The 13546-nt window shown below is 42.3% G+C and overlaps 1 protein-coding gene across 13 annotated transcripts in view; it reads right to left on the reverse strand.

The window, feature by feature from the left end:
• Positions 1 to 13328, reverse strand: part of LOC131460358 (band 4.1-like protein 1) — an 88398-nt gene extending 75070 nt beyond the window's left edge. For 3 of the 13 annotated variants that reach the window (XM_058630774.1, XM_058630776.1, XM_058630775.1), the window contains exon 1: positions 13099 to 13281. The gene's annotated coding sequence lies outside the window, so the exon portion shown is untranslated. Of the gene's footprint in view, positions 1 to 13098 lie in introns of all 13 variants that reach the window. The other 10 variants (XM_058630765.1, XM_058630767.1, XM_058630770.1 and 7 more) reach the window with 7 other exon arrangements.
• Positions 13329 to 13546: the final 218 nt, after the last annotated feature.

Genomic DNA, 13546 nt, shown 5'->3' on the forward strand with positions numbered 1-13546 from the left:
CCGAGGTTAAAAGCAAAGCATTTGAATATCACAGAGGAAGAGCGGCTGATGCTAAAAAGAATGAGCTGATTCTGTTACTGAGGAGTGGCCTTGCTGCTTCGTGGAGTGCACGTGGAGAGAGAAGTGAGAGTTGAGTGGTACGTGACGTGATAACAGCGCTCACACATGAGCGACAAACATCAAACACACAGACGCTTCAGTCTGGAGTGAACCGACCCAAAATATAACGTTATCACGTGCAGATGTTACAAACAAGTGCTGAACAGAAGGACTAGGATAGGTAGTTTTAGGATTTTATCAAGACAATACTGATATTGATACTGCCTTTGTATCAATATTATCATTACTTGTCTACAATTTGACGCTGAAGACGCCTGAACACAAAAGGTGTGGTGGAGAAGTGTGAGGAAGAGTGACACTTTCAAGCTGTGGGGTTTTTTTTATACAGACTGCTGAAACTGCTGCTTGACTGACACTCTTTGGGATTATTTAGCATACACATTATGAGTTCTTAAAAGTGAACAGCATTTAGAGTGAGCAGCTACACAAAGGAGAGTGGAGGCTTTGCTTTGAGCGTTGCTAAAACAGTGAAACATGCCGCGATGCCTCACGTTTACAGAGATGCAAGTGATACGTCAGGTTCTCACTCAGTGTCTGCTGCTTTATCCTCCATATGCGGGTGGCAGGGAGCTGGAGCCAAACCCAGCTGACAGGGGGCCAAAGGCGGGGTACACCCTGGACTAGTGATGGGACAATATAGGATATTATCTTTTTTTATTATAGTGATAATCGTGAACAGAGATAAACATCAATATGACTTGAAAATCCTTTCTAATTAACGGACATACGGTCCTTGAGCCACATCTTTCCGCGCGACTTAGTATGATCTTATTGAATTAATAATTTTTCACTAAAGAAATTTATCCCATCTGCAGTGTTTCGACCAGCATAAGTGTAGACAGAAACGGAGCTCTGCCTTATGTTTAAGTTAATATAATAATCTAAAAAATATATGCTCAAACTTTAAACATTTTCTCATTCATCCCAATCATGTCGTTAATCTCAATTATTTTGGTCAGGATAATCGTGATGGGAAATGTTCCCCTCATGGGGAGAACACGCAAACTCTGCGTGTGGCCCTGTTCCATCGGGTTGTGAGTGTGACTGGTCTCGGTTTGACAACCATTCCTATCCTCTCAACAAGGCAATGAGCTGTTTTATCCTTGCTGCAACTTCAAAGAGACCTGCTGCAGATGAGAGCATCTGCTGTGATTCTAACTCAACCGCCTTATTAATGAGGTGAGAGGAGACGTATTGGCAGAGGGAGGAATGAGTGAGGAAGGAGGCCGTGAGAGGAACAACAGGACGTCAGGGCAGCTGATTCAGCAATGAATGAACATGCGGCAGAAGGTTACGATTCAGTGGGAACAGAAAAGAGGAACTTAATCTTACGAAAGATAAGAGCACCACACGTGTGCAAATTAAATTTACATATGTTTGTGCACATTTTATTAGTTGCACTGGCCATGTATTTTGATATATTGAATAAATGATGAATATGGTTGCACCAATATCAAGAAAAGAATACGTATGAATGCACGCCTGGATAATTGGGATTCAACTCCTACATGAACGGAACCAGTAAGCAAGAGCAGTAAATAAAGGAGGAATAAAAATAAACAATGCAACAACAAGATAAATAATAAAAACACGTCTTTTTCATAGTTTCAATTTTAAACGTAAACGTCCCATTATATTATCACGTATTAGTTAAGCAACCAGATCATTAGCGGAACTAATTGCTCAGGAGCGTCAGGGCTGATGTGTGACAGAAGCATAAGTGAAAGGGAAGGTCTGCAAGTGAGACCTGCTATGATGTATGGCTAGGAGACAGTGGCACCGTCTAAAAGACAGAAGGCGGAGCTGGATGTGGGAGTGGCCAGGATGGACAGGATTAGAAATTAGCATATACGGTTTGGAAATAAAGTAAGAGAGTCAAGGTTGATATGGTTTGTTGCACGTGCAGAGGAGGGATAGTGACTACATTGGACAAAGGATGTTGAAGATGGAGCTGTCGCGGCAGGAGGAAAAGAGGAAGACCACAGAGAAGGTTCATGGATGTAGTCAAGGACATGAGGACAAAAGACACAAGGGACTGGACAAGATGGAGGCAGATGATCCACGGTGGCGACCCCAAAAAGGGAGAAGCCAAAAGAAGAAGATTCCTGCTGAAATGCTGATTCATGCATTTATTACTTCCAAAATCAACTACTGCAATAGCATCATCTATGGTTCACCAGCAAAGCTCCTCAATAAACCTCAACACATCTGCTGCACGCCTACTCAGTCACTCCCACTCCAGAGACCACATCACCCCCATCGTCCAGAACCTGCACTGGCTTCTGAAGGACAGGGCATCCAGTTCAAAGCCGTCCTACTCAACCTTCACAGCACTCTATAAGCCGGGGAACCTGTCTTACCTCACAGATCTTCTCCACCACTGCACACCATCCCGCAGAGACAGAGCCTTCTCCATTGCATCCCCATTGCATTTGGACCAAGAAATTACAAATCCTTAACTGAAATTAAAAAACTGATTTTAAGTTATATTGAGAGTAGAATCTTTTTTTTTTATAAGCGAGACAAGACGGGGTCAGTTAGCAGCATCATACACACAACCGGACAACCACATTTTCATAGATAAAGACGGGCTAACCATTTACATACCGTGTATACATGCAGAGCTTTCCAATGCTAATCAACCACTAAAATCACTAAAAAACAAAACATACCATCCGCTCGTCAACTCAAACGCCCACACACACTCACAGTAAAACATTCACCGGCAATTTGAGGTTCAGGATCTTGCTCAAGGACACTACATCATATGGAGGAGTTAAGATGGAGCCGTTAGCACTCGTATTATTAACAAAAGCTTTCTGTTTGACAACTCACAATCAAGTTCCCAAAATAAACTCTAACAACACTCAAAAAATCCCCCAAAAGTACACTTTTTTTTTTTACATTGTGTTTGTACGTGTAACCAAACACTACCCATGTTTTTACATGTGTCACTGTGGGCCGGCTCTTCTCAGTGGATGTGGACATGCACCGCGTTATTTCTCGGTTTCTCACACTGTCTGACTCAACTCTCCGGGCAGCTGCCAGTGTTCATCTGGCCCTGCAGCACACCTCACTAACTATATTCCAGCATGAAAAGCGCTTGCATAATCCCTCAGTCCCAGCTCATACCATGATGCAACCGCTCTTTAACTACCGACAGCAAACGTCAACATGTTCGGCTTCAGTCTCCATTTTATTCTCCTCATAAATGGAAGGCGAGTCCTTCGTATAGTAACAAAAACACACACACACAAAATGTTGGGTCTGAAACCACATGTGGGGGATCTGACATTGCCACTTCACATATTATTCTTGTTGTCATGGAGATGTGATAGGTGAATAGGTGTGCAGTTTGTAGCCAATTTTCTGCCACACAGTGCAATGGGGAAAATATTCCTTACAGGGACCAACAGCAAATCCCATAATGTTGTTTTTCAATTGAAAGGCAGAAACCTGTTTTAACGTCAGGTTCAGGTTAAGGTTAGAATAAAAGTTAAGTTTCATTATTTAAATCTCTGGGAAATGACTGTAAGGCACGGGCCAGACTGTGTAGGAGAAGGTTTGTTTTACAAGTAGGCAGAAATGTTGAAAGATGAGAGCAGCCACACTGTCCACATCGTCTCAGCCAAGTGACAAACTCTGCTCTGACAAGAGAATAGAGCTCTTATCCCATTTTTCTCTGCACACCAGACAGTGGAACTGACCTTTCAGCAGTTTGAACCTCACAAACACAACACTTTCTGTACCTGTTTCCAAGTGAAATCACTCATTGTGAAATCTTTGCAAGACTGGCACATGCACAGTTTCATTCTGACGAGTCCTGACACTCCAGTTGAGTACAACAATGTGTGTGTACTTGTAGTTTTTACCTTTTTATCACCTTTTCTGTCATAAACTGACACGAGTAGTCATCCTGAAGACAAAGACCTCATCGCTGAGTAGCTGGATAAATTTAGAGCTAAGATTTGAATAGTAGTTAGGGTTAGGGATAAGCATTTGTTTAGGCTGCCCTAATAAAGTTAAGTCAAAGCAGTGTCCGAAAAGGAATAGCAGCACAAACTATGTGTGTGTACAGTGTAGGAACAGTAAGCTACAGTAAAGTTCAGAGCCAAGCATGAACCACGCAGTAAACAAACAAGACTTGTGTCACGTGCAAACACAGATTATACCTGGCAACTGAAAAAGCACACACACACACACACCTAGTGTGAGTGAACAATATGTGAACCAGTGACTGCAGCTGTGCTTGGATCTCCCAACCTGTCTAACCAGTTTAGGAGACACATGATGGGCCCAAAGGGACAGGGAGTAGTTTGTGCGTGCACTTCTCGAAAGACAACAGCAAACATATTTCTCAAGCTTTTAAAACACAATTGCCAAAATGCAAACAGTGCAATTCAATTGTTTTATTCAAAACAATTTAAGATCACAATATCAAATATCAAGATAGTTCAATAGTCGACCATCCACTAGCAGACAACATCCTCCTGCTTCATAATCGTCTTCATCAGGCTAATTAACAATGAAATATAATGTTGAGATCAAGAGTAGCCACATTCCTACTGAATATCTCATTAACCACACAGCAGCACACAGTTACCATGGGAGCATCATCCTGAAAATTCACTTTGTCTCGACATGTTGTAAAAATAATCTCGTACACATCAACTCAGGAATTTACTCTGCAGCAGGAATCATGGTGTGATTGTGAATTCTCAGTCTTCTCTATTCTCCCCTATTCTCCTCTTTTTGGCTCTCGCTTTAGATCATTTTGCAGCAAAACTGACCTTTTATAGTTGTTTTTTTTGCTTTTACAATCAGTACATTTTCATGCACAGTTAAGTCAAGCTACGGTTGTCCCTTGACTACATCAATGAATTGGACGACTGTCCAATCACTGGCAAATAATCCATTTATTGAATGAAGTGAGTCTGACTCATCAACTTTGCTGCATTAAAATATCTAAACAACTTAAATCTTTCAAATAAAAAATGGTGTGTATTTGTTCCTAACGGATCAAGACTACTTACCCTGTAGGGCTCAGACACATAGAAGAACCACAGTGAGGCAACAAGTCCCATGATCCCACACTGCATCCTGACGTCATCAATCTCGGACATTTGTTATTTTTATTTTTAACATGACATACTGTGCATTTAAGTGGCGATTATGCCACTTTCAGCTTGTCAGTATGAGGTGGCTCCAGGTTGACCTTTGACATCACAGTCTAAAACAGCATTAAGTGGCAGCTAATTAGTGCCATGTAGAGCAACAGTATGTGTCTTACATAAATCAATTATTTAAAAATGATTAGATAAAGAGGCAGCAGTGTGAATTTCTCCATGTTTTTCAATGGTTGTGTTCTTCTGTCTTCCTGCATCTTCTATTATTTGGGGGTCAATACCCGGGGGCAGGAACTGTGAAACATGCACAACAAGCACTTTGGGTCCAGCTGAACGTATTCATGCAGTTGTAGTTCAACTCCCAGCATCATTATCTGGGTTTCAATCCGACTAACGTTGTTTACATTGTATTTTCAAGGTTTGCTTTGAGTCGACCAAACACAATAATTAGATTTCTTTCTAACGTCACGTAGCTGTGCTGAATGTGAGAGACTCAGCCAGTTTGTAATTTTGTAATCCACGGGAAAATAAACACAGATTAACAATGGGATTAGCCTTCCTCTGCAACTGTTGAATGCAGAGGCCCTAATTAGTGGCTGCTATGAGCAAAGTGGCCAAGAGAAAACAATAGCGGTTGGATTGGGTTTTTGGAACGAGGGTAAAATAGCTCAAGAAAAGCATTTCCACAACGAAGACGGAATAAACCGGCCGGAATGAAATCTTCGCTTTCCCATCATGAGCCAACTTTGGAGGAAAAATCGATTCTCGTTCACTGTGGGGAGAGCACCAAAAACATTATGGGTACCATTGCACTAGACAACAACATAATGAGTCTCATCTTTGGGAAGCGAGGGATTTGTTTAGAGAAGACTGAAACCAAGGGGGGGGGCGAGGAAGACAAGTGTGAGTATGCAAAGGAGGGGGGGGAAATGAGAGAAGGTGCTGACTCACTCTTATGAGGCAGAGGCAGACTGAGCTGCCACTGCTCATGGCAAAGCTCTTTGTTTCCCCTCTGGAAGGACAAAGTGCTGCTTCCCATCAATTGTGAAGAGCTACAATATGTGATGGAAGATGGGAAATAGAGTGGTGAAAGAAAACTGTCTCATGGGATTGAATGGCTTCTCCTCTCCTCTCACACCCGAGTGCAGACAGAATGATGCAATCTGAGGATGACACCAAACATCCCAGACAGAGCTGTGTGAGTAAAACACCAAAGCTAGAAATAAAGCTCCAATCAGACACACGGTAACAAACAGAAAGGGGGATATGGACCAGATAACTGTGGAAGCAACTGCCGGACACACTATTAAAGCTCAGGCAACGAAGCAATATGATGTTCAAGTCAGCAGCGTAATACGATTTTGACAGGACTGCAGTGGCTGCAGCGTCCTGATGAAGCCTAATTCAATTCTTACAACAACGAGAACTGTGGTTGCACTGAGCTGCTGTAATGTTGCATTATCCTGTTTTGCTTATTTCAAACAAAGCTTTAAAAAAAAAAAAAAGCATACAGAAGAGAAGGAGATTAGGTGTCTGTTTACTGGGTAAACAAACACAAAGCTGCAGAGCACTGAGCCACCACAGTGCTGCCATTACAGCAACATCAGCCAGCGATCAATAACACAGTGGTGCTTATCTGTTATCAGGTATCAGGTATGGGCTAGAGGGTGCGTAAACAATCTTTGCGTTGCGGATGGGAACATTGTGAAAAATTCCTCATCTCAAAGACATTTGCCTTTGTGCAACCAAGGTAACAAGTTCATTATGTTGTTCTTTGCCACAAAAGTCCCTGGAAAATCCTCTTGCTGTTATACTTCTTACATTCACCACTTAACATTTTACACTTCTTCCAAGGACAGATTTCTTCCAAGGCTTTAAGTGGTGGTTTTAAAGAGATAATACAGAATATTTTCAAATGTGGTTATATGAGGTACTGACAGCACTGTAGACAGCACTTAAACGTTTCAGATTATCAAACAAATCTAAAAATTAGACAAAGATAACCTAAGTAAACATAAAATACAGTTTTTAAAGTGATGATTTTATTTATTAATGGGAAAAAAACTATCCAAACCTAAATGGCCCCATGTGAAAAAGTACTGGTTGTGCCACTGTTAGTGGCAACAACTGCAATTAAGCGTTTGCGATAACTGGCAATGAGGCTTTCACATTGAAGTGGCGAATTTTGGCCCAGAATTGTTTTAATACAGCCATATTGGAGGGTTTCTGACAGTGAACCGCCTCTTTAAGGTCATGCCACAGCATCTCAATTGGATTCAAGTCCGGACTTTGACTAGGCCTCTCCAAAACCTTCATTTTGTTTTGGATCATTGTCCTGCTGCAGAACCCAAGTGCGCTTCAGCTTGAGGTCACAAACTGATAGTCACACATTCTCCTTCAGGATTTTTTAGCAGAGAGCAGAATTTATGGTTCCATCGATCACAGCAAGTCGTCCAGGTCCTGAAGTGACTGTTGGCATATTCTTTTTCTGAAATGCGTTACTTTTATGCCAGATGTATCGGGAAGCACACCTTCCAAAAAGTCTACAGAATATTGTCCCAAAAGACTTGGGGATCATCAAGATGGTTTTTTGGCAAAATTGAGACGAGCCTTTGTGTTCTTTTTGGTCAGTGGTGGATGCATAAAAACTGCATTAAAACTGCATTTTGTGTTAACTTGGTTTATTTTTGTCTAATTCAATTTGTTTGACAATCTGAAACGTTTAAGTCTGACAAACTGGGGGATGGGAGAGTTTATTTTGTAACATAGAAGACAAAAGACAGCAGTCACCATGTCATCCATCCTGTTAAATCTGGACTCACTGACTCATGAATGTTGTTGTCCACAACATGTAAATACGCTCATGCACCAGCTTGTGTCTCCTGCACCACATCTACATGTGTATTGCTTGTGTTTGCAGTTTAAATGCTGCACTGGACAAGGCCCCGTCATTAAACTTCAAAATAACGTAATAAATACAGACGGACAGGATAAAGCCTGTGAAGGTCCTCATTATTATAGAAGTCCAAATACAACTTTAGCATACTTCATTTCCCAGAATTCCTCACCAAAATACCCACAAGACAAACTCCTTTAAGGGTCCGGTTTGGTCCGTAACTCTTCTCCACATAATGTTAGCTGGTTAGTCTATGCGTAGAGCAATAATTCAGATATTTAATCAATCCGTTACATTGTCTACTTTGCATTAGGCAGTTCACTATTTGTGATAAACTATTAAATATGTATTAATGTTATTCAAATTCAAATATTTCATGGGTCATTACTTTGCTATACTTGCTATATGTGACGTTGAGGCAGAGAGGGTCACATTCACATGTGTGCAGACTTGAGTAGTTCAACTAAAACAAGGACTGGAGTTTGGAGCAGAAGCGGAGCCCACAGGAAGGAGAGATGGAATGAGTGAGGAAAAATAAAACAACACATAATCAAAACAATCGTTATGGTTGCAGCCCTCCGGGCAATCTACCAGACTGTACATATGGAATTAAACTTCAGCCACCTGAAAACCAATGGCCGCTCTCTCTCTCTCTTACGACAGAGCAGTCAATAAGAAGTGGACGAGTTCACTTACAAGTGCAGAGAATAATTGCCTCCAATGAGACAGAGGAGAGGAAGCCAGCTCAGCTTCAATAGACGCCTCATACATGTTCATTTGAATTGCAAATGGTGGTCGGCAGCGTGCTGCGTTGTGAAATCCCTTTAGCACCCTGGAGCACCGGAACTCACACACAAACACAAACATGTACACACTGTAGCAGAAAGATGATGATGATGATGATGATGATGATGAAGTACATACATACATTAAATCAGTGTTAGGGATGCACAATATTGGACTTTGTTTGCCGATATCTGATATGCCGATATCAAGTACTTGGGCCGATAACTGATACCGATATATGTACGCCTTTACTTTTGCCCAACTGCAGATGTCATTTCATCTCTTCTGTAGTGAAATGAACATAATATCTTTATATGTCGCAGCAGATGTGGATATAAAATATCTTTATCGTGCAGCTGTAGGCCCCCGCCCCACTAGCATAGAAGTCAAGGAGGTACCAGCTTTTTCGGCTGTCGATATTGTGCCAATTATGTCGTTCATCCCTTATCAACCACTTGCCTTTAGCTTTTATATTCTGCTGTGAGTTTTATATCTGAAATAGTTTTGTCTCTGTAACTCTTAGGGATTCACCGATCTGATATTTATATCGGGTATCGGTCCCGATATTGAAGAATATTCTAGATCGGATATCGTGACAATGGGCCGACCTATTCGGTCTAATTATATACTGTGCGATGTGAGTGACGTCGTACGCAAGCAACACGCCGTGCGGACATTGTTTTCAAAATGAAGCGAGCGAAAGGATCAATTATATGGAACTTTTTCACACTACCTCAGCCAACAAACTCGACGTGGTCACCGTTATGGACAACCGCTGTCAGTTGTAGGGGACAAGGGATTCCGGCTTCTAATTAGCTCACTGGCTGGATGAGAGTTACGTGCCACACGGTGCATTGTTAAACGCAACAAACTTTCGTGGGTCACACACCAGTGATGAGATTGCAGTTACTCCAAAGGAAATGTTTGACAAGTGGCAAATTCCTTTGAGCAAAGTCCATGTGATTCTGAGGGACAACGCCAACAACATACAAAAGGTCGATGGAGAACATGAGAGTGTGTAGTCTAGGCTGTGTTGCACATACAATGCATCTCGTTGTGAATGAGGGACTTTTATTCAGCCTGTTTATTCAGCTGCTTTTGTGTTGGATGTTAAAATCATTTTGGTACTAAACTAAACCATTAACAAAGAACTGACTGTTTATTTTGAATCTAACAAGCTTGTGAAGCTATTGGTTTATTGACGATTGCTCTACTGGTCCACAGTTATTAAATTAATTCAGTATATTTCTATCTGTTTATATGTTTTTTTAAAAAATAGGAAAGAAATGTTGGAGTCAAATCTGATGTTGCCTTCCCCAAAAGAAAGATCCCTGTCTTTTCCACACAATGGGACATACCGTTTGTTACCAAAATTCCACGCTGTTTTTCTGTATCAGATCGGATCGGTATCGACCGATTCTAAACCTTTAGGTATCGTATCGGTATCGGAGGTGAAAAAGGTGCATCCCTAGTAACTATTTGTGCTGCTATCTTGACCAGGACTCCCTGGAAGAAGAGATCTTGGATCCTAATGGGATCCTGGCCAAATTAAGGATGAATAAGGTAAGTGTCTCTAAAACTCTGGCGGATCACTAATCGATTATATGCACGGAGCATCGATTACAACCTCCGCTAAATACAATACAAGCCAGCTCCTTAAACATCCAGTCAGTTGTTCCTAAGGTGAAACTTGGACTTTGTAAGTTAAAGTTAGCAATTAAAACTTTACACTTTGTCTTTTAGTAGTTGTATTAGTCGTTAGCCGTGAGAGAAAATGAAAAAGGCAAGAAGACAACAGCAGAGCACTGCTGCATCCCTCTGTGCACAGCCCCCACTAAATTATATAACTCATCACTTAAGACTGTCGGTAACTTCTGCAGACACCGACTGTGGAACAGCGTCTTACTGGAAATAGTCAGGCTGGCTAACTGAAAACCAGGAAGTGACTGTGCATATTATAGCCCATTCACGTTGAAACACTGATGAACACACAGAGGAGAAAGTGATGCTCCTGGTGAGATGAGGTAATGGCTGCCTGGCTAACAGAGGAGGAGAAGCATCAGGTGATACTCAGAGGGGCGGGAGGCCGACTGCCTGGCTGCCCGACACAGCAGACACAGGATTGTGTCATATGTTGATGGCACGGATGGTGCATGGCAGCAGGTCTGCCTGCCAGCCAAGTTTGACGGTGTATGTGTTCTGGGGAAGAGAGCGACACACTCTCACAAGCCAAGGGTGAAGGCCAGAGCACTGCAGAGGAGCTGAGACAATACGAGCACTTGAATTAACAAATATAATAAGAAATGTGATATCAAAATATTCAATTCAAGGACAGGATTTTGAAATTTCCGACTGAAAGACATTTAAAGGCGTAGATCAGATTTTCCTTGTGTGATTGTAGGATGTGCTGACACATCAGCTGTGTTCCAATCATGGTACATTTTGGAACCATAAAGCCCTCGGTCAGACTTGGGACTGAGAACAGTGTCTTTGCTCCACCCGTACTGTTTGATACTATTACTCTGGTAACTCAAGGGAAGAATATCAAAAAAAGGAACGTTTGGGCCGGTTATTTTGGTACTATTCCCAATGGAAACACAAAACAATAAGTACAGTACGGAACCGAACACAGCTAAAGCCAGTGCTGGGTGTGCTGTGTTAACATCCTGCATCTGGAACCAGCTAAAGATTCAGATGCTCCCCCCCCACTGAACACATGGCTGTCAGTGGGGACACAAGGGGGAAAAAAAACATTTTTGTCATTCAGCAAAAAGGCTCAACTAATAAAGGCTCAAGTCTACAACAGCTTCATATGACCATGATACAGCATTTTCTGTCTGGACAAACCAATTACTCCCCAAACCAAAGTCCATAGAGAAAAACAGCCATTGCACATTATGGCACACAGCAGACCAGCAGCTCTTGTGTGTCCCCATGAGCTAAAAAATGGTGATTTTCTCTATGGACTATGGTGCAGGAGAGTGAGGATTTTATGAACTTTGATATCCAACACGGAGATAAAGTGGCAAGCATATTCTGAAGATATTACAGACAAAAGCAGGCACAGAAAAATCTGTTTTTCCCTGTGTTCTGCAACTGTCACTTTAAATTGGAAATACATTCGGTACACACAGCACAAACACACAGAACAGCATCCTCAAGTCAACTGTTGAAACATTCCTCCTCACTGTATGCAATACCAATGGAGTGTTTTTTTTTTGGGGGGGGGGGGGCAAAGGTGAAGTTATTTCCACACACAGACCTGTCTGAGCATGCAGGTGAAAAAACAGGCAAAGTACTACTTCCCTTCTGCAGCCAAACATCTCCACAGCACTGCACTCAGCCAAACGTCTGTATTTTCTACACTTCACTGTCAGGCTGAGTCACCACTGACTGACTGTGAGTCCAAAACAAACAGGAAACGAGAAATAAATCCACTCAAGTTTTCTTTTAAACGCAAAACTCAGACACTTTGTGTGGGAGAGGTGCTGATGTGATGTGAGGGTGTGACATGGCAAGTGTGTGTGTGTGTTCTGCCCTGTCAGTGTGGTCATTGCATAATTACAGTGATGGGTGTGTTTGTGTGGAGAGTACAGTGACTAAGCCAATAGTAGATCCAGTTTGCCATCGCAGCCTGACACACATCACATGATCTCTCAAGTCAAGCAAGAACTTTTTAAGGAGAAGCAAGTGAGCGATCCAAAATGAAAGTCAAGGTCCACTGCTGTTAGTGTGACAACATCACATGGCTCCAGTTTTAGCGCCAGGGCTGCAGCTTTGCTCTGCAGCTCTGTTGTCAACAGTGACTGGAGAACCCACACAAACCACACAACTTGCCTCAGCTTCACTCCCAAAATAATCAGATTATTCATCCTCCAGCAGAGGTCGGGAGAACAAATGGTCAAAGTCCGCGTTATAAAAATGATGGTGTCATGAACAGCTGCAGCTTAAATACGCGCGTGTGTATGTGTGTGTGTGTGTGTGTGTGTTTCGCAGCAGCAGCGCAAACGCACAAAGAGAATAATGTAACAAAAAAAACGTCGCAGGCAGAACATGCGTTAAAAGCCTCGGTCACATGAAAGCCAACACAGTATTCAACACAACCACGCTGTGCTTAGTCCGACATGAGGAAAGTGACAAGGGAGGGAAAACATGGATATATCAACATACCCTCCTTTCAGACAGGCATCCACGGGAGAACCGGTGCGCACCGGGGAGGGAAGGTTAGTCCAGCTCCTGTCGCCGCTCCGTGTTTATTCCCCCGGTTTAAGGGAAAAGGGAGTGTGTCGGTGTTTCACCGGCAGGAAAAAAAAAACCTAATGAGAAAAGGAGGAGGAGGAGGAGGAGAGAAAGAGGGAGGGACGCTGTCACATGCAAGGAGGCAGGAGGGAGACGCTCATACTGTCCGTGTTTGGAAGGAATGCGTAAATGACGTACAGAATACATAAACAAGCCTGACTTAATGCAACAAAAAAACATGTCAACAAGTTCTCCAACCTGAATAAACACGACAACAAAGCGTCAGTGTTTTCTATTCATGCACATTCATGTGTCGGGGATTTTAAAAGATAACACTTTGAAAAGCAGTTTCCCCTCGTTCTCTTTTCTCTCTTTTCTT

Source organism: Solea solea, chromosome 6 (genome assembly GCF_958295425.1).
Source record: "Solea solea chromosome 6, fSolSol10.1, whole genome shotgun sequence".
Taxonomy (NCBI): domain Eukaryota; kingdom Metazoa; phylum Chordata; class Actinopteri; order Pleuronectiformes; family Soleidae; genus Solea; species Solea solea.